Source organism: Denticeps clupeoides, chromosome 19 (genome assembly GCF_900700375.1).
Source record: "Denticeps clupeoides chromosome 19, fDenClu1.1, whole genome shotgun sequence".
Lineage (NCBI taxonomy): Eukaryota > Metazoa > Chordata > Actinopteri > Clupeiformes > Denticipitidae > Denticeps > Denticeps clupeoides.
This window is the reverse complement of record NC_041725.1, coordinates 4,800,995-4,824,274: the sequence shown is the minus strand read 5'-3', so window position 1 is coordinate 4,824,274 and position 23,280 is coordinate 4,800,995. Positions and strand designations below refer to the sequence as shown.

Here is a 23,280-nt window from a genome sequence, read left to right as displayed (position 1 = left end):
TCAAGTTTTAGACTAGACTTTATGAAATCAAACAAATATTACCAATTCATTAGCACGTAAAAAATCCTGCAAGATGTTCTCCTTGCTGCAGGGATTGCAATAAAAAAATGTAAAAGAGTGAACGTGTACCTTATTGAAGAATGAAGCATGTTTTACATTAAATAAAAAAGACTTCAAGTGAAATGTGAACAGTTTTCATTTCACTAGTTCATGACGCAGTTGATTTATTACATGTGTCAGTAAAGAAAGTCAGAACTAATAATTGGAAGTTCAGCATCAGTAATGAGAGCTTCATACCTGTTATGTGTGGACTCGGCCTAAAGTAGGTCAGCCAATCAATTTCATTTTTCTTTGGTTAAAGCGCACAAAATAAAACACCACTGACTCTTATTCAACTGCAATAAAACACATCCAGGCATCATTAGGCTTCTGAAGAAGTTAATAAAAAAAAGGTACTTTCTGTTTCCCCCCCAGGTCATGGTACCTGAGACAAACATAAATATGCGGCAGTTTTTAAATAATACATTGCATTTCTGTAACATCACATTATTACAGAGTACCCTGAGCAGATATGGAAAGTCTCATAGCAACTACGTCAAGTTCCAAGCCTGCTGAAACCTTCGGCGCAAAGCTGACCGCTGCCAGTGACTTAAAATAAATAGGGCCGCCCGCACACCATCATCAAACTCGCTCTACAGCAATTCCTGCATGATTCCTTCCACACATCACACTATCTGCATTTAGCCCCTGAACATGGTCATCCATACACAAATTATTTGATGTATTTCCTCAGAAGTGACAGAGTTTAAATACTTGGATTAAAAAAATACAGTTTTGCTACTAGGTGAAAGTGAAGTGATTGTCATTGTGAAACAATGTCCTCTGCTTTAAACCCACCACCCTTGGTGAGCAATGTGTGGAGACGGTGCTTCACTCAGTGGCACCTTGGTGGTTCGGGACTCGAACTGGCAACCTTCTGACCACGGGGCCGCTTCCTTAACTGCTAGGCCAACCACTGGCCCATACAGGAAAATGATTATAGTGTTTTTCAATTCCAATTTTCACTCACAGCAAATATATTAGATATTGTAAATGTAATTGTTATATCCAATACATTAATAAAGCACTGTGTGTATGCAAAGTGTCATAAGCAAAACAGCTTCCCCTAAAAAGGTGGAGAAACGGCTAATTTGTGCGTACAGACAGGGAGCCCAGAGAGAGTTTGCCATCCACAACCTCTATCCACAAGCTGCCATTACACCCAGTGACCAAATGTCAGTGACCAACTGTCAAAGCCCAGTGGTGGCCTAGCAGTTAAGGCAGCAGCCCCATAGTCAGAAGGTTGGGGGTTTGAATCTTGATCCGCCGAGGTGCCATTGAGCAAAGCACCGTCCCCACACACTGCTCCCCAGGTGCCTGTCATGGCTGCCCACTGCTCACCAAGGGTGATGGTTAAAAGAAGAGGACACCCGACAGCACCCGAAGAACATCACCTGATCACATCACACACAGGTCTGCAGAAGCGTATGTTTGTGTGTTATAGATCAGACTGTACCAGTATCAGCAAATACCAGTATAAGTAAATGCTACAAATTATTTGCTGCTACTAATCAGCTAGTTATCAAACTGTGTGCCATCATTAAAGGGCGCGTGCATTGCATATCATTTGATTAATACATTAATAAACTGTATGCAGAGATATCCTGAGATTTTTTACACACCATTATATAGGTATGGGGAAATATGATTTGAAAAAAAAACATTTAGTTATTGTAGCCACTGGGCTACTGAGGGACATTTTATTATGATGGTAAAAAGCTGGTAAAAAATAGCAGGGGGAAAGGGGACTATACATTGTTTGATGTTAAGGAGGGGAATGAAGCTCGGGGGAAGAATGATGGTACAGAAGGGGAAAAAAAATATTTGTGGAAAGGGGAGGCTGTGGGTGATAAGGGGATTGGGGAGAGATTAGGGCAAGGAAAGTATGAGTGAAGGTAAGGTAGAGGGTCAAATGAATTCCCATATAAGTGCAAAATGTCAAATATGTGCTATACATTAGAAATAAGTACTAGGGTGATGATAAATTTGTAAAATGAAGCTTGTGTTATAAATCAGGATGTAAATAGGTGAATACATCTATTTTAAAGTGAAATATATATATACACAGAATGTGAAATGTAGGATTCAGTTGAAAGTGCTAATAAGGATTGGGGTCAAGGGTTATGATAAGTGTATGGAGAAAGGTTTAGGATAACCTTAGTGTTACTATGGTTACTGCACCATTTTACACTTTTTCTTCCTCCATTAGTGGGACCCTAAGCATTCCAAGAACTAGTTAAATGACATTTTGACCTGACTTAAGTAAGAATGGGTCACTGTTAACAATGAGTTGGACAACCCAGTAGTCATCCTCATCATCCTGAAACGTCAGAAAAAATAATCATGGATGGTCCGGGTTCTGGACGGATGCTAACTCTATTGGTTTATGAATTATTTTTGCTCTGACTGTTTGGACAATGAAGTTGATGAAGAGATTTCCTGAATCAAAATTTTTGATGACTACGTCCGACGTGTCAGCAGTACAATGTCGACCTCTGCTTACAGCTTGAGAGGATCTGCTTTCTGGGGTTCCATCAGGGTTAAAAGCGCCTAGAGAGATTCTAAAAGTTAACTACAGGGTCAGACTTCAAATGCTCGTTATTCTTTCATGTTTTATAGTTCATAGTTCATATTGAACATTTAGAATATTTTATTCATTTGCATTCTTAGTGCTTTATTTATTTTTATTTAGTAAAAACTTTTCAGTTTTTCACTTTTAGTTTACTTTACTTTACTTTACTTTACTTTATTTAGCAGACGCTTTTATCCAACGCGACTTACAAGAGGAAGACACCAGCAATTCTCGTTCAATTTCTATAGAATATTGAGTTTACAAACTAAGAGCCCTGATATGGCTCAAACTTGTCAGTGAGGAGCATGTTCAGAGATTGTTAGGTGCTAGACGAAGAAAAATTATAATACATTTATGTATTGTTTGTGCAATGTGTACGCATGTGCGTGTGTAAGTGTTAGATTTGTCTCTAATATTTTTTGAACAAGAGGGTTTTCACCTGCTTCTTAAAAGTGGTGATAGTCTCGGCTAGTCGTGTGGAGGAGGGCAGGTTGTTCCACCAGCCAGGGACAACAACGGAGAACAGAGATGATTGGATTCGGAGACCCCGTGAAAAAGGAATTTTTCGTTTGCTGATCTGAGAGTGCGTGCAGGAGTGTAGCTAGGTAGTATTGTATTGATGTAGGAGGGCGCAGTTCCATTTACAGCCCTGTAACATTTTTTTTTTTTTTTAAATGTAGAAAAAAGACGACCATATTGTTCATAAACAAAAACGAATAAGGTTCAAAAATACCTCAAACCACTGGACAATTACAGGAACTGCGTCACAGACTCAATGATGCCCCTCCTCATACTTGCTCTCTCCATTCACAGTCTGCTGGTTTTGTAAGTTTCTGGAAGTCTTCTCAACTGAATGAAAAACATTAAAATTATGGAGCAGTGAAATGGCCCAAAAAAAAGAACCTCAGACTTCAGAATAAGATTTTGGTTTTTAAACAATTTTTGGTGTTATTAGTATGTAACGCTCACAAAAAACAATATTGGTACATAAGGCACACCCATTTTCAAATAACTAAACGACAATGCTGCTGCACCAACAGTGCATCATGTTATAGTACTTTCTTCCTTTGCTTAAGTTTAAATTAACTTTATATAATTTTACTTCTGTAATGGCACAACTTTTCCACAGCTCTCTAACAGCAAGTGCTATGACTGAATTTATGCGTCTCCTAACCACATAATGCATAATGCAACCCTTCAGGATGAGTCATTTAATGCGGCCATAAACAGAGCAGTGTGATTTCTTTTTCATTCTTTACAGTTGAGGAAATTATTATTTGAGCCCTCACTGTTTTTGTAAGTTTACTTGCTGACTAAGAAATGAACAGTCTCTGATTTTAATGGTACGTTTCTTACATTTGTTTTAAAAGCAAGAAAGAAAATATAGAAAAGAAAATCCATAAATCCCCTGTGGGCTTCAAGATCATTAATAGGCTCCACCAGTGTAGTTCTAGGCTGATCTCTCACCTTTCTCATGATCGTTGAAACCCCATTATCTTGCGTGGACCCAAGGTTACTTCCATTTTTGAACACCTTCCCCAACAGTTATCTCCTTCTCACCAAGTCTTGAGTGGCACAGGCTGACGCTGTTGCTTTGTGGTGCAGCATGCAGATATCATGGGGGACAGGTAAAGGTCGTCATTGACGAGCGTGATCAAGGTTTCTATGCAGAAGACTAGCGTCTCTGAGAACTAAATTCGCCAAAGAGTGGGCAGCATCCCACCTGACCACCTTCATGAATCCACGAAAAGGACAATACATTGTACTCTGCAACAGAACAAATGACGTATTATTAGGTTAAATGCCCAGATTGGTGGACCTACAGGCTAGAACAGGAGAAGAGGAGTCAACAACCCTGGTCTTGGAGGACACCAGCCCTGCACAGCTTAGATCTTTCCACATTCCACCACACCTCATTTAGCCCAAGAACTGTGCAAAAACAAGTACAGAAGTTGAATCAAGTGTGCCAAATATAGTTAAACACAAAAATATGCTATAAAAATGTGACCCCTGCTATAGAATATATAACAACTTTAATGTCTTAATAAAATGAAAAAAAAACAACAACCAGACTGATGGTTTATCAATGTGCTTTAAGCTTCTGGAGTCGGGGGCTTGTGAAGCATCTTGTCTGACATTTTAACCTACTTCACCATTGCCTGAGTCAATGACTTATATTCAGGTTCTTCAGGTTCACTGGCTGATCTTGCTTCCTCTGGGGGGCTGGAGGTGGTATGTTGTCCTCTGCATTTAAGGTGAGCAGTGGGCAGCCATGACAGGCGCCCGGGGAGCAGTGTGTGGGGACAGTGCTTTGCTCAGTGCCACCTCAGTGGCAACTTGGTGGATCGGGATTTAACCGATCCGCAACCTTCTGATTAATCGCTTCCTTAACCGTTAGGTCACGACTACCCCATTGATGCTCCCATTCCCAATGGCTTGGTCTACAGAAAGCATGAAGTGAAGTGAAAGTGAAGTGACTGTCATTGTGAAATACTGCAGCACAGCACACGGTGACACAACAAAATGCGTCCCCTGCTTTTAACTATCACCCTTAGTGAGCAGTGGGCAGCCATGACAATAACTTCTTTTTACGACAGGCACCCGGGGAGCAGTGTGTGGGGACGGTACTTTGCTCAGTGGCACCTTGGTGGCTCGGGACCCAATGAGAGGAGAAGTCCAGGCAGCACAAACAAAACCAAAATTCCACAATTCAGTTAATGAAAATCTTTATGCCTGTATATTTAAAAATAAACACAGGCTATAAACAGGCTATAAGAGATAAGATAAGATTGTCTCAAATAAACATTTCCATTTGCTTAACCAATCGTAAGTTTGAATTCCAGTGATAATGTCTTTTCTGTGAGTGAAGAAGGCGGGCCATCTTCTTCTCAGTGCATTTGGCATTACTGAATAATTCTGTCTACATTTTCTTTAACTCATCTTGTGGTTGATGGTTGCCAGTCCTGTCTTGGTGGTTGCCAGTTGATGCCTTCACTTGTGGTAGCCACACCGAGCAAAGAAAGAAAAATTTAAATGCTCGGAAATTTCAATAAATAATTAGTAATAACAACCAGAAATGGTTTGGAACAATGGACGCAGGTCCAGAAGATATCTAATGTTTAGTAGGAAGATCTTTGTTAGAGATTATTGTTAGTGACCTCCAGCCTCTGTCCACATTTGATAGGTTTCCAGGGATTTGTGAGAGCTCTTGAACCAAAATATAAACTCCCAGGAAGGAACAAACTGACAGAAACTTAACTTTTATATATGTTTGAGTGTAAAGGCAAAGTAAGGACATCTTTGCACAATCCTTTGAGTGTCACTGACGGGGACCATGCATGCAGGCATATAGCAGGTTTTATTAATTAAGCTAATGTCATATTAAGGTTCTTAAAAGCGGTCAAAAAAATAAAAATACTTAAAAATGTATTTAAATAAATTAGAAACATTTATTACAACTAAGAAAATCTACTTAACTAACCAAACTAACATAAACTAACCAAATATTTTATTCAATCTGACCCAACGAATAAACACACAGAGGAACATAGATTTCGTTTTCAAAACAGTTAAAACTCAGTCTGTAGTGTGGAAGGAAAATTTAGTAGGCCTGGACTCTCCATGTGTTTCACCTTTGGTCATGGAACAGTCAGAAGAAAACAACTGTGTATCTTAGGTCTGACCTTGTTGATGCAAAAGCTGGACATAATCTGATAAAGGAAAGGTTCTGTGACGCTGATGGGCGCCACTGTCCAAAGTGGTGCGAGCTTGTCATTACCAGATGAATGAATGCTTGTGAACTGTAATCAAGTGGGGGGAAGTTCTCTTGTGGGTCCCCCTGTGCGCCGTAAAATAAACTTGGATAATCAATTCAGTTGACTTCCTTTATTGCAGCTCCCCAGACGGCAGAATTTCCACCACAATTGGCATCACGAACAGGATCCGCGTGAATCCACCAGGACCTGACCGGAGTGGCTGATCACCCTGGGTCACCAAGATCCATCTCCAAAACCTCGTCTTGGAGTTCCAGAGTGACTGGGACTTTGGTCAGTGTCCTTGGCCGATTCCGCCAGGATTTTTCTCTTTTCTGTCGTCTGGGGACACAAACACGGTGAGCTAAAATATTCCACGTCTCAAACATTTAATGAAAACAGAATTTAGAAGATTAATAAATCCAAAATCAAATTGATAAGTGAAATTGCATATTTGCTGTATTCTGTAGTCAACTGAGTTGATCCAACTTTTTATTTTGTTTAATAGAGGTTAAAGTCCTCTGAGTAAAGGATCTTGGAGATCCAGTGTGGGATAATAGAGGTTAAAGTCCTCTGAGTAAAGGATCTTGGAGATCCAGTGTGGGATAATAGAGGTTAAAGTCCTCTGAGTAAAGGATCTTGGAGATCCAGTGTGGGATAATAGAGGTTAAAGTCCTCCGAATAAAGGATCTTGGAGATCCAGTGTAGGATATTAGAGGTTAAAGTCCTCTGAGTAAAGGATCTTGGAGATCCATTGTGGGATAATAGAGGTTAAAGTCCTCTGAGTAAAGGATCTTGGAGATCCAGTGTAGGATATTAGAGGTTAAAGTCCTCTGAGTAAAGGATCTTGGAGATCCAGTGTAGGATATTAGAGGTTAAAGTCCTCTGAGTAAAGGATCTTGGAGATCCATTGTGGGATAATAGAGGTTAAAGTCCTCCGAATAAAGGATCTTGGAGATCCAGTGTAGGATAATAGAGGTTAAAGTCCTCTGAGTAAAGGATCTTGGAGATCCAGTGTGAAATAAAAGTGTGAGCCTTCTTTACAAGATAAAAAATAAAAAGGAAAACGTGAAACGGGTAGAATTGTGAGCCATTATTTATCTGTGAGGTCTCTTAGTAAGAGCAGTTGTTTTCGTTAGGCTGTGAATTCCCAAACTCGAGAAAGCTGTGTGCGTAAAAAAAAAAAAAAAATGGGAAATAAAAGTGGGAAAAGTGACACTCCTATTAGTCCCGAAACTAAGTTAATGATACAGATGAAACAGAAATATGGTGATGATGTGTGTAATCATCTGGTGGACTGGCAAGAAAATTATGGTTTTCCTGCGGGTGGGTCTCTTAGTCAAACTCAGCTAAAAATGCTGAAGGAGGGGCTAGAGGGCAGCAGGCGAAAAATACTGCAGTCAAAAAAAGTTAAAAGTAAAGTAATTCGTAAAATGCTTATAATGGAAGACTGTTTTAAAATATGGGAAGCAGAGAGCGACCGGAAAGACAGACAAAACACCCAGAACGCTCTGACCGCGCTGACTGTGGGAAAGAAAACAGAAGGGGACACCACGCTGAACCTTGATACCAAAAAAAAATTCTCTGATGCTGCACCTGCCTCGTTGTATCCGTCATTACAGGGCGCGCGGGTCGACCTGAGTTTGGACTCCACCCCTCCGTCCCACCCCCAACAGCAACCCCCACTGGAACAGCAGCAAATCCTGCTGGAGGAACTGTTACAAGAACAGCAGAAACCACCACAGCATGATGGCGTCACTGCTTCAACTTCAGAGGGAAAAACCACCACCAGAGCAGCCGTCCCATATTCTCCACCCAAGACCTGGTCTGCCACCGCATCATCTGAACCATCAGGACCCTCAACTGCAACATGGCCTGCGTTTGTATACAGACCATGGACAACGGAAGACCTTCTGAACTCTTCTAAGCACCTCCCAAATGCAGATCGAGGGGGTGCGGCCCTGTCCAGAGCCGTGAATGATTTCATCAGAGAATTCACACCGACATCCACCGAAATGGCCCGAGTCCTGCTAAGGCACATGACCCCTGCGCAGTATGGTCAGCTACGTGAACATTTCACTGCCCATCATCAGCCCTGCACCCCTGGTTGGGCAACTGCTGATCGAAACGACGTTGGTGCAGTGCGGGGAGATGCAGATTACAGATGTTGGGCTGAAGGACTTGTGACCGCGATCGCTGGCAACTTTCCTACTGCCTGTGACCTTTCTAAAATCAGCACGTGTGCTCAGCAGCCTTTGGAGTCAGCAGAAGATTTTTTGATTCGACTCCAAGTTGTGTTTGATGACCACAGCGGCCTTGCTCGCCCCCATGATTACCCTGGACAAGGTATGACACCGTACGAAGCGCTCCTGAAAATTACCTTCATTGATGGCCTTCTCCCCCCCCTCAGTGAAGCAACAAAGACTTCCTGCATCATGTGGGCAGATGCTACAGTGCGTCTCGCTGAAGTTCTGCGCCATGCGCGCCACGCCCAGGCCAGACAGGCGGAAGCGAGGATCAAAGAAGACAACAAAAACAAAGATTCAACCCACAGGGCACAACTAGCTCTGTTGCAGCATGCTGCTGCCAACTCCACTTCATATCGCGGACCGGATGTGTGCTTCAGGTGTAACCAAAGGGGACACTGGGCACGAGACTGCACCAAAAGAGGGAGAGGACAGTGGAGACCACGAAGCGAGGAACAACCGGATGGGTGCTTCAACTGCGGCCAAAGCGGACATTGGTTACAAGAATGTCCCAATGAAGAAAGAGGATGGAGCAGAGGACGTGATGTTCCCTATGGCGAGAGACGTGGACACAGAGGAGAACACACCCACCATGAACAATCCCAAACAGAATGACGGGTGAAGCGGGGCGGAGCTCCAAACGAAGGTGCAGCTGCAGCCCTGAAGGAGGTTCCAACCAAGGTCATGCACACCCACACAGACACACTCACACACATTCCAACAAAGGTCCTGGGGACAGTGAAGTGGTTCAACGTACGCAACGGCTACGGTTTCATCAACAGGAATGACACAAAAGAAGACGTTTTTGTACACCAGACTGCCATAAAGAAAAACAACCCAAGAAAATACCTCCGCAGTGTTGGGGACGGTGAGACTGTGGAGTTTGATGTCGTTGAAGGGGAGAAGGGTGCCGAGGCGGCCAATGTCACCGGTCCAGGGGGGGTCCCTGTCCAGGTCAGCAAATACGCTGCTGACCGGAACCGCTACAGGCGGTACCCACGAAGGAGGGGACCCCCGCGCGACTACCAGGATAACTACCAGAGCGAGGGGCGGGAGAAGAGAGAGAGCCAGGAGATTGTTCCTGAGGGGGTCGCACAGCCACAGCAACGCAGAACTTTGTTCCCTGGCAGGCGGCGCTATCTACCGTACTTCGTCCGCCGACACTATGGCCGCCGCCCCCCATATACCAGCGCACCACGAAGGGAAATGACAGAAGGAACTGAAGGTAGTGACAACCAGGGTGGTCCAGACCAGAGCAAACCAATGAGGCAGAACTACTACCGAGGCTTCAGACCAAGGAGTCCCCCACGTCCCAGACTGGTGAGGGAAGGCGAGGAAGACAAAGAGAACCAGGGCGAAGGCAACCAGTACCAGGAGCCCCGCCAGCGGCGCTACAGACGCAACATCAAGTACCGCCCAGACCACCGAACCTCAGGATGGCAAAGAGAGCAAGACAGCCGAAACATCCGCTGAGAAAACGTCCGCTCCTGAGGCTGAGCAGGGCGGGGCTGAGTAAACACCGGCTTACCATCTCTACCATCGTCCGTCCGGTAAAGTCAACAAGAAGAAACATCAAAGATCTGAGCAATAAGAAACAGATTTGACTTGACAATCGTCTAAGCTTGCAACATGCATTTGACCAGATCGCCACCAATTGCCTGCAGAATCTATGCAGACCGGTTCTTCTCCATTATTTTTATGTGACAGTTAAACATTTTGGGGAAACGGCAGATATTTTTCTAAATCAGTCTTAAGTTTTTTACACCAAATGGTTTTTAAAGGGAAAAATAATTTGATATTTGGTCTGTTTTGAGAGTTTAAAAAATATATATATATAACTTGGCCACTTGCATTGTATGTTTAGGACCTCGCCCATTGTTGAAGATTGTCCCCACTCCACCTGAACTGAATTTTACCTGTCTTATCCAACTTATGACTGAAGATAACCTTGATTCTTTTTGCTCTTTTTGGGATCTCCATTTTCCTGTAGGAAAAAAGTGATGTTCCCCCTGTTTTTGATGCTGAAGTAGCTCGTAACAATTTTACTTGTTTTGTTAACCCTTCCCCTGGTAATATCCATGTTGGTACTGTGAATGTTCAAAAAGTTCCCCCCCTTCTCTATTTGCGACTCCCCCAACAGAACCCCCAAAAAAACCCCAATGATGTAACTCTTGTTCATAGTGGTCAATCATGCTTTGAATCAAACTCCTCCTCGGATGAGACCAATGCGGACATATAACACTATATCTTGATTGATATACTTGTTGTTGATTTTCATTTTAAATTGATAGTTTTTTTAATATTTTTTTCTCCTTTAGTTTTGAGTTTATATTTTAATTTCAATACAACTGCCTGTGATGAGTTACCTTAAACCCTTGATGGAGTTGTATACTTTGATGTTTCTGGTTGTATATTACGTTACTTTGTAATTTTGCATCAATTTGCTGCGTACTTTTTAATCATTTTTATAATCATTTTTTATCCTTTGAATTTTGTGTTATTATGAAATTATGTACTCCTCACCTTACGTACACATCATGTACATTTTTGTCCCTATAGTAGAGATCAATTAATCAACTCAAAAAAAAAAAAAAAAAGTGTGGAGTGTGGAAGGAAAATTTAGTAGGCCCGGACTCTCCACGTGTTTCACCTTTGGTCATGGAACAGTCAGAAGAAAACAACTGTGTATCTTAGGTCTGACCTTGTTGATGCAAAACCTTGATGCAAAAGCTGGACATAATCTGATAAAGGAAAGGTTCTGTGACGCTGATGGGCGCCACTGTCCAAAGTGGTGCGAGCTTGTCATTACCAGATGTATAAATGCTTGTGAACTGTAATCAAGCGGGGGGGAAGTTCTCTTGTGGGGTAAAATAAACTTGGATAATCAATTCAGTTGACTTCCTTTATTGCAGCTCCCCAGACGGCAGAATTTCCACCACAGTAGAACGCTCACTGGAACGCTCTCTTTTACACGCTAGAGAGGCTCTGTGAGGAAAATGAAGGCTGTGACCACAGCCCGCTGCCTTTCAATGCACAAAAAGTGCACTGTGCCGAGATGTGGGACAATTATCCCTCATTAAGCAAAACAGTTGCTGCGCTGCGGCCATTACAAGCAAGTTCATCTGAAAAAAACATTTCTGCTAAGTGATTCGCAGCACTCACGCACACGTGAGGCGAGGAAACAGAAAGGAAGAGCGCGTGTTGGAGGAGATGAGAAGCCCGGCATCACGGGACAGGAGGAGGGTCTAGCTACCCGGTACATTTTCTGCATGTTCAGTTTAAGGACCATGGATTTCGAGATCCATGGTCCTGGAACTTCACCCTATTTTCCTGATGAATACCAATTATCAAATGACCAAAAAGAAAAACACTGAAATGCAGGAAGTCCATCAAACAGGACAGTCAGCACCCACTTTACCTCAAAACACAACACTTACTGTTAGCTTTACCTCAGGGTCCAACCAGAGGAAACGTTGATTCCCCGAGATGAGGAGCCACTTGTTTGGTGGCAAAAGCTTGAACAAACCTTCCCAGTCCTAAGTAGACTTGCATTGAGATGCCTGGGAATTGTTGCTGCTTCTGTACCTGCAGAAAGAATCTTTACAAAAGTCAGTAGAGGTTGTGAAGCAGACTTAAGATGCTGTTGATCCCAAATAAAAACCTGTGAATGGTGAACCTGTGAAAGCTTGAATGCGTATATACCACCTGCCACATGCGCACCCACCGGCCCGAACCACCTACAGTTACCACTATATATATATATATCATGATATATATGTGTGTATATATGTGTGTGTGTGTGTGTGTGTGTGTGTGTGTGTGTGTGTATATAGAGGAGGCAGCAGAGGGACAAAAGTGCACTTCTGGCTTGCATTTCCTGGTCACTTAACTGGACCAAAAACAGAAATAAAAGTCTCAGAAAAGGAGTAGAATAATTCTTATTAGTCTCCTCAGCTGTTGAACAGCCTGTTTGAGTTGTCAGGAAATTGCCTACTTTTTAATTTTGGTCTCTTGCATTTTGATGATTTAACATCAGCCAACATCAGCCAATGCTGTTATATTGCACCATGAAATTATAGACCCATCTTTTTTATTATTATCAGGACTGACTGTAAATCCTACCCCAGAACATGAAGTTTTGCATATCGGTCTGAATCAATTCAAAAGATCTCAACTGGTTGCAAGAGTCAAAAAAAAAACCTTGCAAAGAAGATAAAAGAAAAACACAAAATCTGAAACCTTACATGCTAAACCCCTAGAGCAACTTGTTTTCATATGTATCTGGCATTCATCCTAAAGGCACAAAATAAGCCATGCAAACACGCCATAGTCTATTATCCAACATGCTCCATGCATTACAGATAAATTACATCAGAGGCAGCTAAGCAAGATAATCACCACACAATCTGCCTATGCTGCACAAGCATTCTGCCTATAAAAGGACATATAGTCTTGACTGTGAGAGGTTTTATCTGAGAATGGATGGATTTAATCAGCAATCTAACCAGCCAATGGAGGGAATCAATGGCGCATCACACCAAGTTAGTCTCTGTTCCTCTGTTCTCTGTGACACTGTTATTTGTGGATGGAAATGGAATTATTTTTATACATCGGTTGACAGCTTTAAAGTTTTTAGGCTAAGTTGAATAAGCTTGTGAAAGGTAGCATGAGAAAGACAAAACATGTAAAGCTCAACAACAATCTTTATGTATTTTGATCCTGAAAGGCATATAGCATGTAATGCCACTGAACACCCCATTAATACTTTCATTGTTCCCTTTAAAACTGTTCTACACCCATAAATGTTTTGTTCATACATACGAAATATCATCATAGCCCATAGCTGTTAATTTAACAATTGTAACTACATTGTCAAATGTTTCATGTAGTATCTGTATGAAAAAAAACTTGATTCATGTCACAGTGCACAGGAAGTCAGATTACAGGTGAAAAAAAAGGGCAAAATGTCAACTTTACAGGCAGTAAATATATATATATATGTTCTTATGTGCTTAATGTATTTGCCCTGTAATGGTTACACACACATAAAGACCATTCACTACTGTGTCCTACAGCGGTCTCTGGTGGCCGAGTCCTGCCAGAACAGTGTCATTGCAGTGTCTCAAAAGTACATGTACAGCCACTGCTTTGTGTGTAGGCATTGGCATGTGAACAACTTATCCTCACAGGAACCTTCATACAGCACAGTCAGCAAGGTTTTTACGAGGCTGTCTTGATTCAACAAAATGTGATAATTGGTATTCATCAGGAAAATAGGGTGATGTTCCAGAAATTCTGGTTGAAATAAGTGACACTAGCGTGATGAGGCGTCATTGTTTGGTGATGTTCCACTGTCCTGTTTATTACGTATTAAACCCCTGACATTGTGCATATGCGTCCCCCTTTTTTGCCATGTCCAGACAGAGTGACAGCACTATAAAGTTAGGATTTTACACAAAAATGTACAGCTCCATTTGCTTAGGTCTGGGCTATGTGGGCACTATAAGGCTCTATTAGCCACCATATAAAACAGAAACTCCCTGCTGGTCAGTAGGTACACGTCCCTTGAAAACTTTGGCCATCTAGATTACAATGTTTCACAATAATGATAATTATGCATTCAGAGGAATAGAGTTTATACAATTGATTTGAGCTGATTTAATCCTTTTAAGGTAGTTTTTTTTGGTACGAAAAACATACATTTGTGACCGCTGCTATGGCTTCATTATTTTGATAAAAGTTGAGACAAGATTGAAGCCATAGGCATGAATTGAATTTTTTTAAATTTTATTAATTCAGTCACTATCTATGTCATGTTGTTTTGAGACCGAGTGGCGGCCAGATCCGTACCCCGCGAGAAATGTGTTCTCGCATAAGCCGCTCACGGCATCTTATCACATCAGCTTTAAAGAGCCTTTGTTACATCTCACCTGACACAGAAATGTCATGGAAATTGCCAGCTGCGGGTCGGGCCCGGCTCGTGTTGATGCCGGCATCTCTGCCATGCTGTTTTTCTTCTGCCCACAATGCTGGGGTGACCTTGATGTGTTCCTGTCCCACAGGACCAGGAGTCAGGTGGAGCACTGCAAAGCAACTGAAGACGAGGTAACTCATGTAAATCACTCTGCTGTCATGAAATACTTCAGAGATGGTGTGTGTGTGTGTGTGTGTGTGTATGTGTGTGTGTGTGTGTGTGTGTGTGTGTGTGTGTGTGTGCACAAAATATGAGCTAGTTTCCCAGGGTTGATGTCATGGTTTAAAACATCTTGTAGATGCAAATAATCTGAATCCCACTGAAACGTTATTTGCAGGATGCGGAGAATAATATAACTGTCAGCCCATTTCAAGTTAGCATAAATTCACATTTCAATCAGTTCTGTAAGAAAAAGGTGGTGCTACAGATAACTCCAAGTTAACTCCAAGATCATTCTATGGATGCTGACAAGAAATTGGGAAAACATGGTATCATATCTGACTTTCAAGAATGCATGAAAACAGCCAACAGAAATAAATGATGCTGGATCTATGTGTGTCATTAGCTCTTGGACCTGGGACCTGGCGTTTTTCACTGTACCGCTGTTTATAGAATGCATGCATAGTGTTGGTAACACAACACAAGTGAGTTATTGTGTACTGAGCAGGCTGAGGATATGTACTTAAAAAAAAAAAAAGGTTAAGGAAACGGCCCCGTAATCACAAGGTTTCCGGTTTGAATTCCGTTCCGCTATGGTGCCACTGAGGTGCCACTGAGCAAAGCACCGTCCCCACACACTGCTCCCCGGGCGCCTGTCATGGCTGCCCACTGCTCACTCGGGGTGATGGGTTAAATGCAGAGGACAAATTCCACTGTGTGCACCGTGTGCTGTGCTGCTGTGTATCACAAGTGACAATCACTTCACTTCACTAGTACTTTAGAAGCTCTCAGTATTCAGGCATTTAACACCAGTTCTTTAGACTTCAATTTAGCATTTATCAAGAAGTTTCATCTGCTCCTGTACATCCCATCGTTGCTCATAGTGTTTTAGTTCTGGAAAAGCGACAAAATGGAAAACAATAAAAGCTTCTTATAGCAAGCGAGGAAGACGCCGTTTGAACGTAACCCTGTTCTGTGTTACCTGCCCGCAGTTTTTTTTATCCCAATTTTTTCTGTGAACTTCATGTAAAAGGATGTTTCTATAAAGGGGCAGTGGTGGCCTAGCGGTTAAGGAAGCGGCCCCGTAATCAGAAGGTTGCCGGTTCAAATCCCGATCCGCCAAGGTGCCACTGAGGTGCCACTGAGGAAACCCATACACTGCTCACACTGTCATGGCTGCCCGCTGCTTACCAAGGGTGATGTTTAAAAGCAGAGGACACTATTTGTTGTGTCACCGTGTGCTGTGCTTCACAATGACAATCACTTCAATTTCACTAAAGAATAAATAATTTGACCAGTGCCCTGACTGGTGAATTTAAATAAGTACGTTTTAAAACTAGCCCAAAGTGGCCTGATACTGGGTGCATTATTACGAGTAAAATATATTTGATGGATACTTTTTATATTTAGTATGTTTAATATTGCATTGAATAACTGTAAGAGGGCAGCACCCCAGTGCCCCCTATTGGCCTGTCACCACTACTACCTATAGTAAATATCCAGCATCTGACCCAAAAAAGGCTATATAGAAATGGGGGTGGGGCACATCTAAGAGACAGACGTGACTATAAGTGTGTCGGAAGTGCATGTGACACTTATACCAAGCGAGTGCAAGACATTTGGTCAGTCTTTGCAAAAATATGTGCAAACATTCTAGTGTAAACATCAAACAGTATGGACTGTTGTTTCCGTTGAATTATGGAAATATGGGGGCGGGGTGCAGGGGATCAGACACAATACTGGTGGATGCAACAAGAGATGCAATCCTTTTTGAATCCTTTGAAGAGCTCTGTGGTCAGAGGCATGGCAGAAACTATGGCAGACTCTCCTTGGTGAGGATGGCCGGGGGAGGGGGAGATTCTTCAGCCTTCTCGCAAAGTTTTGATGCTGCTCTTTTTAGGACCTATTGATGGTCCATGAGAGGTCTTCTGTGATATGAACACCCATGTTCCACTTGCTCCACTGTAGCATTGGAGTTTCTCTTCTTCAGAAAACAACTAAGTTGCAGATAAAAACCACATGTTTCTTTCTTGATTTATCCATTTATGTAAATCCTGATGCAGTACCAGTTTAAAAGTAATTCCCCATGTACTCAGGGGTGTATTCAGTAAGGATATTTTGTTATCAAATGCAGAAATCTAAATGGAATTTTTTTTATGCACATGTCTTGATTGCCCTGGGAAGCTTTAAGGCAATTGATGCAAATGCATGAACATTATCTGGTCATGGGAAAATAAAACAAACGCTGTAATGTAATCTCAGATATGTAGTTCAAAGGCAGACTTTACGCTTTACAGAATTTTCAGCTATATTCGCTAAAATTATAATGCCAATGTAGGAGTTTAGCAAGCCAGACATTAGCACAAATGGAATACATGGAATGAACCCCGTAAAATGAAATTGTATTTATTGTATTTCCAACAGAAATTGATATTAATGTTGCCATATGTGGTGTAGAATTCCACCACTTCATTGTCTCTGACTCTGAACGTTCAGTTTTTGACCAGAAATATTTTTGATGGTGTCCTGCTGCGATGGTAGTTTGGAGGTTTCTGTGTCTAATAATGCTGCATTCATGTATAAATATCTATGTAACATATCATGTCAGCATCATTTTGCTTCTTCAGACTTGTTATTCAGTATGATATTGACGCCACTCCATTGCGACGTTCCCTCCACTGGCTTCCTGGCTTCTTCCTGGCCTCAACTGACACGGTCCTGACTCTAGGGCAAGTTTGGCCACACCCGGCCCGTTGGTCTTTTAAATCCGGCCCGCTGAACATGGGCATAGAACTGCCGAAATAAAGTCACAATTATGACAGCTCTCATTTGAACTTGTCCTGCAATGCCAGGCACTCCACCAGGTGGCACATTAAGCGCAGACGGAGCTGAAGATCTTCGCCAAAACCCGGACTGACTGGCGCAGTAAATGAGCGGTCATGTGATGCGTTTCAACCAGTGAGAAAGATGCAAAAATGGTGAGGAGGTGCAGAGTTGAAACCGGGTCTAGCCTCTGGAGATAATATTTTGGCTAAAGTAAAGTAAAAGAAAAAAAAAAAAGTAAAGTAAAGTAAAAAAAAGTAAAAGAGCTGTGTGCATGCGCATATTTGAATCATGTGGCGAGCTTCTTCGCTTTTTCTGGCTGGGATAAGAGTTTTTTATTTGTACAAGCCGGTAGTCGAAGTCAACAGTACAACATGGCCGTTTTCTTAATGTCTGACACCACACAATGGAGACGGTGCCTAACCGTACACCTACTGTAAACTGTGTTTAACCATGTAACACACATCTCAAAGTGAAAAATTCAACTATTTGCCGACCCCTGCTCTAGGGGTTGCTCCAGCTCTGTTTTTCCTGTCTTTTTCAATGTCGTGTTTCCTGTTGTCAGTGTCTTTGTCCTGATATACAAATGATTTGCTGCAATTTACTGTAGTTTAACTATTAGAATTTTTTAATTCATGAACTATCATGAAAGTAGATAAAACTACTATTACATGTCCTTTAAGGATTTGATTGGGTTCCCATGTCTATACAGCAATTACTTTCTATTTATATATATATATATATACATATCTGCCACAAGGGGAGGAGAAAAGGCAGACAGGCCATGCCTGACTATATAATCACACATAGAACTGAGCCGCTGAGGTCTCACCTCTGCTGAACCTCAGTCTCTTATTAAATCATCCAACTAATCTGCAAGGAGTTCAGAAAGTGGATTTTTGGGGGGGGCAGGAGTCCCTTGGGATTGAACCTGTGAGGCACCATGGAGTTCATCTTACTCTCACAAAGTGACTCAATTGTGGCAACGTGGACAGCGCCGGGGCGTCAAGCAGCTTAAGACATGAATGGAAGCCCTGGCAGGAGTGGGAATACATAAATAAGCATGGGTGAAGAGAAAAAAAAAGCCTTTTCCCATAATTCCCTGCGAGAGCATGGGGTGAAGACTAATGGAGAGACCCTCGTGCTTCTATCATCAAATGGCAGCGTGTGGATTAACCCCCAGGTCCTGCTAATGGCAGGAAGTTCTCGTTCTAATCCCCAAGCACAGATCACTTCAACTCAAAGATATTCAATTTTTGGCCCGAAATGCTGTCGTAGAGGAGAAGATATTTCACTCCACTTGTCTTGATTTTGTTGCAGTCCTCCTCCCAGATCAACACATCTGTACAACAGCAGCACATGGGTGTGTGTGTGTGTGTGTGTGTTTAGCTACACATGAACAGAATTGATCCTGTGCTGGATCAGGATTCGTGGCCTCTGAAAGAAGGCGTCTTGTAGATTTGCCGGCTTGACAAACTTGCCCTGGGCTTTAGGTTTTGGACCTCATGGATATTATTCCCTGGGAAACGAACAGCGGCCATGTGCTCTCTCTTTCGGTACAGGCAAACAGAGGCATTCGCATACAGTTAGCACGTTATCCACGAATGGGTGTGAAGCAACTCTCCAACATTAGAGACGAGGGCCGGACATTTTCTGAGAGCACTCCACAGACTCTTCCTCCACTTCCCAGCTCTCATGGTGAGTGGACCAAGATCCGTCCCCTTGACTTGTTCGCCATCCTCCCCCTACTTGCAGTTAGGAACAAATTAGAGGACCCAGTCGTCTCTACGTTGTTAGGGAGATGGATTATGGGTAGATTCAGGAAAAAGAAAACTCCAAGGCAGGCCATCTGCTCATGGGGAAACCCAGGAAGGATGCTGCCAAAGCGAGACTCTTTCACCGAGCCTCCCCTCTCTCTATTAGCTCTCCACAGATGGCGAGGGGCACAGCCAAAAGTCACCCACACACACATGCAGTTTTCAGCAGATCTGCTTAAGCACCAGCAATTAAAAAAAAAAGGTTGAAGATGTGGATTTAAACATGAAAAAGCATGAAAAATACATATTGTAATGTAGCTAAACATCAGTAATGCCTGACAAGCTTTACAATACAAAAACTTCATTCAGGGTGGTCCCACTGAAGACATTTTATAATACATGTCAAAAGCATTTTGACACTGGTCATAAATTTGCATTGATGGATTGACTGACTGTTGGGTTTTAGTTCATTATCCTTTTTGCATCACCCAGTTTCATAGTTTCAAGATGACTGGGTTGATGTTTTCATTACATACTGGGCCTTGTTTACACCCGATGTTGTGCTGCATGTTCTTTCTTCATGGTGTCCTGCTATAGACACACTGCTTGTTGAATTTATTTACGTACTGTAGACTTTATGAACACAGACATTAGCCAGTTCCAATGTTGACTTAAATGTTCTGGATGTCACTCAGAGTTGGTTCTTTGTCTCATTGATGAGTCTTCGTCCTGTCACTCCATGGGTCACTTTGACTGGGCGCCCACTCATTGGTAGAGGAGCCACAGTGCCAAAGTATCTTCATTTGTACATTGTTAGTTTAACTGTAAAACTGGTGAATTCCTAATATCTTTGGAATTTCTTTTTTCTTTTAGGCTAGGCATGGCTTCTTATGTTGCGCAAATTAAAAAAGAGGGTATTTTATCAGTCAAAGTGTGGTCCACTACTCTGAACTGATTTTCATTTTCTAGGTATGCTAAAATCTGACTAGCTTTATTGAGGTTGTTAACTCAAGGGACATCAATGATCATCACATGGTTTTATTATTTTAGACAACATTATTTTGTCAATACCATTGAAGATCTGATCATATTTTTTGAAAAATAATGCAGAAAATCATGAAACTCAAAAGGGTTCACTTTTGAACATGTATGCAACTGTGATTTCCTCAGTTCATAAGCAGTATGAATATATACTACTGTATATGATGCTTATATTAAACCTGGTCAAAAATGTAATGTGAATACTTATAATGTAATGTGAAATAGATATGTCTATAAGTAGAATGTAAATAGTTATAGGCTAATGTTAAAGTGATTTAATATGTTATACTGACTTGCATCAAGCTCATGCCTGTTTAATACAGCAATAAAGTAATGTTAGTTACAACTACACATCTGTTGATTCTGTAGGTAAAATCGTGCAATTATTGTAAGGTGATAATTATGTTGGTAAGTTGGTAATTTTATCATAATTGCAGTGCTTTTTTTCCCCACTTTCTAGTCATTATTCCCAGTGGGGTATATGGGCGTAAACCCAACTCAGACTTCCCCATTAAAAAAAAAAAAAAAAAAAACTACCCATAAACCAGCTGGTGTTTAGTCTTGTCAGCATTACTAAATGTAAATTGAACCTAATTACATCTTTTATGACAATTTTGTCTTAAAACCTTATTTCTAACTGTAATTATGCCAGAAGTAAAAAAGTTTTTCATTAAGTAAATGCTCGAATTAAGCAGCTGTTTACTAACAATTTGCTACATTAACTTCACATTTCCATACCGCCAATAGATTGTCCAAGAGTTATGATTTAAACTTTACCAAGTGGTGTAAACACGAGGATAGATAATATCGCAGCATGATATTAATCTTAAGCATGCATTTGAAATCCCTTACCATGGTCACGACTTTTACTTCGGTTTATAGTTGTATTATTTTTTTGCCTTCGAATTCTTGAAACTCATCATTTTCACACATGCACCCCTAAACCATTCTTTTAACAGTTGGAGCCGGATGCCTGTAAAAATAGTAGTGAAAACCACATAATGTTGCTGAACTGACCAGCTGAACCAACCCCAGATCATAACACTGCCTCCACTGGCCTGTACAGTAGGGACGTCTTTCCCTGATAAATCAGGATAAATCTGGACTCAGCAGATCCCACGACCTTTATACATTTCTTCAGAGTGTAATCGTTAGAAAATCGGAGCCTTTTTTATGATTAGCCCCACTAATCTTATTCTAATGTTTGTTTTAGTGACTGTGGAAATGCGTTTTCATATGCAGGTTAAACTGTTGATTTTGTATGAGGCAGTGGTGGCCATTTTCTAGTTAGCGTATCCAATTTCAAGCCTTTTAAGTGTACTGTGTATTTTAGTTTCTGAATTTTTTAGCTAATGTTTAGCCGTACATTTAATGCCTCCAAGAAGCAACTTCATGATCTGTGATTTTAATATGAACTGATCTATGGACAATGAGATGCTTTCCCCCAGATCAGAATGTTCTATGTTACCCGCAAATTATTCACAACCACAAACATCTATAAACTATACCATAAGTCTATAAAATCACACTAATTGCATCAACTGTTCAGATTAAAAGGTTCTAGCACAGAACCGACCTTTTTGTACCCAACCCTAGATTTTACCATTGGTCTTCAGAACAATATCAGAACAATAATGGCAGTTTTTATTATTATTATTTAGTCCCTGCCTGCATTGATTTCTTATATGAGATGTGGCTATAAGTATATCTAACCACATCCATGTTAATGTCTTTAATGAATTTGTGTGCCGAGCAATTAATTCACCATTATTCTCTACTTGTCTGTGTATTTCAGATCTCAGCTGTATAAATATTTTCCCACTTTGCTCAAGGACACCGTGTGAGGTTTTTTTTTTTCCCTTCTCTTAAATAACAGGCCTGTTCTGGCACTCTGAGGGGAAAAAAAACACATACACGAGCACAATAATGTCATTACACCTCCTCCTGCACTTCTTCCGCATTCTCTGAAGACGGGGCTGAAGTGTCTCCAGCTAATGCCTGACTAACGCGCAAATGAATGTGTGCGCAGTGAGTCATGGTTCTGTAATCTCCTTGCGGCACGGACTTGTGGCTTCACAATGCGCTATTTCAGTGCGCAGTGGCTTTTGTGCGCTAATCTCAGCCGGTACTTACTGCTGTGCGGAGAGAAGCGAGTAAGGGAACCAGAGAGGGGGATGAGAGGGACGTGAGAATTGAATAACTGTCGTTAAGAAGTGACAAAGACGAAAAGTGCCAGAGTTTCTGTGTTTTGATCTCTTTCATGTTAAACCTGTGAAATTAATCACGAATACATTTGGGAGGAAGGGCAACACAAAAAAATGGGCTAAACACCCCCTCTAGAGTGCAAGATATTGTCTGGGATTAAAGAAAGTGGTGGTGGTGGTACTGTAACAGAGGGTTGGTAGGGTGGTAGTAGCCTAGTGGGTATGAACCAGAACACCCAGGTTCAAAACCTGAACAATGATGCTCCAGGAGGGGACTGTCCCTGTAACTGCTGACTGTAAGTCACTCTGGATAAGGGTGTCTGATAAATTCTGTAAATGTAAATGTTTGACAGGGCCAAGGTTAGAATTGGGGGTATTGGATGAGTCTTCAAGAGTCTTGAAGTATTTTGTATAGATTTGATTGAAAAGCTATGTGCTAAAATGACACATTGAGTGACTGGCTGAACAAAATGTGAAAGTGGTTTAATGTGAATGTGAAAGTGGTTTAATACCGTCATTTTCACACCACTTCTTTCCCAGCCACAAAGTACAATATGAAAGTGAAGTGATTGTCATTGTGAAACACTGCAGCACAGCACACAGTGACACAACGAAATGTGTCCTCTGCATTTAACCATAACCCTTGGTGAGCA

General features: G+C 41.6%; 1 pseudogene; it reads left to right on the top strand.

Annotated features, from left to right (window-relative positions):
• Positions 1–9,132: 9,132 nt before the first annotated feature.
• Positions 9,133–10,200, top strand: LOC114769607 (nuclease-sensitive element-binding protein 1 pseudogene; annotated as a pseudogene).
• The last annotated feature ends 13,080 nt before the right edge of the window (positions 10,201–23,280 follow it).